We start from the raw sequence: 3,701 nt of genomic DNA, 5'->3' as shown, positions 1-3,701 counted from the left end.
GGCAGAGTTGCCGCCCAGAAACACCCACTTCCTGTCAATCACACTTCGATCACTCGAGCGATGAAAAACGTCGCTCGAGCTTGTGTAAATCTCCAAAGTTTTGTGTTAAATTACTTAGCGCATGCTCGCTGCGTACCATGTGCATGCGCATTTTCCACCTAATCGCTGCGTTGTGAAAAACGGCAACGAGCGAACAACTCGGAATGACCACCAAAATATGCACAAGAATTTGGCTACAAGTTATAAACCTTGTTCTTTTACAATTTCTAAAAGTACTCTATGGAGTATGAAGATCTTACAAATAAGTAACTGATACTAATGGAGGGAGAAAAATAAATCTCTTGTGTGGGCACACTCTTGTACAATGAAGGAAAATTCCTCAGATATACAGTATATAGGAAGAAATATTTAAAACATCTGTTTATTCATATAAATTAAAATACAATTACCCATACATATGATCCTAACTGGAATAAAGAAAATTGTGTGTTTATTTTTTAAATGTTCTGGTCTTGTTTTTCACAAGAAGTGATTAGAAGGGTTGTAGGCACACAACAGTCTTACACCCAATTCTCCTAACCAGTACAGAAATTCTGTATTAATGGGACCAAGGAGTGGTCAAAAATAGCAGTGATCTGTATATTCAAGTGGGACCACTAAAATTACTTCATTACCATATACTTGGCTGGTCACCAGTTAGCGAAGTAAACACATATATGATGATTAATAATAACAATGTTGGTGGGGCCTGATGCTATTCAGCAGTATGGAAAAACTGATAGATGAAAGAAGAAGGATCAGCGGTGATGCTGCTGTTGGCGTCACATTTCACATAAGGAGGAAAGTAATTCCTTCTCTACAACACAAGGTATTCACAGGAAGTCTCCTCTCCAAGTACTAACCCAGCCCAACGCTGTTTGGCTTCCAAGATCGGACGAGATCGGGCATTGGCAGCGTGGTATGATAGTAGAGGAGATATGTGATCTCTATACCAATCAGAGTGCACCTATATAAGAATTTGATAGAAGGGTATAGTGGAAGAAAAAAGGAATAAAGAATAAGGAGCACAAGTGTGTGGATCTGCTTTCTACGTTAGACATGGCGCAGCAGACCCCACCTCAGTGGTGTTGTGCGCACTGAATCGTAGATGAGAGTCCACAGAAAAATAGTGAGTCAAAGAAAAGTTAAAGAGAAAATGCTGATTATTCTTATTAAATGTATAGTGAATTCGTACAATAAAAATACTGTATCAAGCATCAAGCCTAATTAAGGAAATATTAAAGTCAACAACAATGATCTTATATATAGGACACCAAATATATATATAGCAGAAAACTTTTTTGTTCGATTAATTAGGCAAAAAATGAAGAGGAACTGATCTTCTCAGTAAATCGAGATGTAATTGATACAAAGTTGTATATGGTCCAAGGGTGAACTAAAGATATATTCAAAGCAAAACGCTAAGAACAGCAATAATATCTGTTGGTAAAACAAGCTGCAAATTATCCATATTCATTAGGACCATGTCCAAATGTATAAGCCACAGTCTACAAACTTAATAGCAACCCTTTAGGTAGCACATATAGACAGTAATAAATATATGCATATAAATAAATGTGCCCAAAATATGGGTAAACAAGCCCAGATGGGCGAAACGCGTCTTCCATGGAGGGACCCCATGGAGTGTCTGCTGGCACCAGACTTGTTACGATAGGACACCCTGACATATTTCCCTGACTTCCCAGTCCCATGTATCGTAAGCCTGCACCTGTCTGATGAATGCATCATTCAGAGAGCAGTTTATTACTTGTATACACCCATATTTTGGGCACATTTATTTATATGCATATATTTATTACTGTCTATATGTGCTAACTAAAGATGTTGCTATTAAGTTTGTAGACTGTGGCTTATACATTTGGACATGGTCCTAATGAATATGGATAATTTGCAGCTGGTCTTAACAACAGATATTATTGCTGTTCTTAGCGTTTTGCTTTGAATATATCTTTAGTTCACCCTTGGACCATATACAACTTTGTACCAATTACATATCGATTTACTGAGAAGATCAGTTCCTCTTCCTTTTTTGCCTAGTTAATCGAACAAAAAAGTTTTCTGCTACATATATATTTGGTGTCCTATATATAAGAGCATTGTTGTTGACTTTAATATTTCCTTAATTAGGCTTGATGCTTGATACAGTATTTTTATTGTACGAATTCACTATACATTTAATAAGAATAATCAGCATTTTCTCTTTAACTTTTCTTTGACTCACTATTTTTCTGTGGACTCTCATCTACGATTCAGTGCGCACAACACCACTGAAGTGGGGTCTGCTGCGCCGTGTCTAACGTAGACAGCAGATCCACACACTTGTGCTCCTTATTCTTTATTCCTTTTTTCTTCCACTATACCCTTCTTTCAAATTCTTATATAGGTGCACTCTCATTGGTATAGAGATCACATATCTCCTCTACTATCATACCACGCTGCCAATGCCCGATCTCGTCCGATCTTGGAAGCCAAACAATGTTGGGCTGGGTTAGTACTTGGAGAGGAGACTTCCTGTGAATACCCGGTGTTGTAGAGAAGGAATTAATTTCCTCCTTATGTGAAATGTGACGCCAACAGCAGCATCACCACTGATCCATCCTTTTTCATCTATCAGCTTTTCCGTACTGCTGAATAGCATCAGGCCCCACCAACATTGTTATTATTAATCATCATATATGTGTTTACTTCGCTAACTGGTGACCAGCCAAGTATATGGTAATGACCTAATTCTAGCGGTCCCACTAGAATATACAGATCACTGCTATTTTTGACCAATCCTTGGTCCCATTAATACAGAATTTCTGTACTGGTCAGGAGAATTGGGTGTAAGACTATCGTGTGCCTACAACCCTTCTAATCACTTCTTGTGAAAAACAAGACCAGAACATTTTAAAAAAAATTCACAATTTTCTTTATTCCAGTTTGGATCATATGTATGGGTAATTGTATTTTAATTTATATGAATAAACAGATGTTTTAAATATTTCTTCCTATATATATCTGAGGAATTTTCCTTCATTGTACAAGAGTGCGCCCACACAAGAGCTTTCTTTTTCTCCCTCCATTAGTACATGTACTTTCTGGCTCCCGGCGCACCACCAACTAGGACTATATTTGAAAGGAAATAATTTTTCTTTTCATAATTTCAATCGTCCACTTTTGGTCCTGTTCATTTATAACTAAATTAACTGACCAGTGCCCGATCGCCCTTTGTTTAGATAAAATAAGTAACTGAGCAAGAATGCAGGGCCGAAACTAGGATTTTTGTCACCCGGGGCAAGGTAGTCATTTGACACCCCCCCCCCCCGCAAAAATAAATAAATATATTTTACAATAAATAAATAAAAATAATAAAAAAAAATAGAAAAAAAAATAAATGAATAAAAATATTATATATATATATATATATATATATATATATATATATATCTCTTTCAGAACTTTTTTACCTGAGAAACTGCCTTTTCTAACATAAATTTCATATCCAGGAAAAAGTGTCCCCATTTTACACAGTACGACAGGCAAGTGTCCCCATTCCCCATTTTACACATTGCGGCAGACAGGTGTCCCCATTTTACACATTGCGGCAGGAAAAAGTGTCCCCATTTTACACATTGCGGCAGGAAAAAGTGTCCCCATTT

The 3,701-nt window shown here is 37.0% G+C and overlaps 2 pseudogenes; one reads left to right on the top strand and one right to left on the bottom strand.

Moving 5' to 3' along the window:
- Positions 1-853: 853 nt before the first annotated feature.
- LOC134934137 (5S ribosomal RNA) lies at positions 854-972 on the bottom strand (annotated as a pseudogene).
- A 1,505-nt stretch (positions 973-2,477) lies between these two features.
- Positions 2,478-2,596, top strand: LOC134940433 (5S ribosomal RNA; annotated as a pseudogene).
- Positions 2,597-3,701: the final 1,105 nt, after the last annotated feature.

Source organism: Pseudophryne corroboree, chromosome 1 (assembly GCF_028390025.1).
Source record: "Pseudophryne corroboree isolate aPseCor3 chromosome 1, aPseCor3.hap2, whole genome shotgun sequence".
NCBI lineage: Eukaryota > Metazoa > Chordata > Amphibia > Anura > Myobatrachidae > Pseudophryne > Pseudophryne corroboree.
This window is presented reverse-complemented; position numbering and strand designations above follow the sequence as displayed.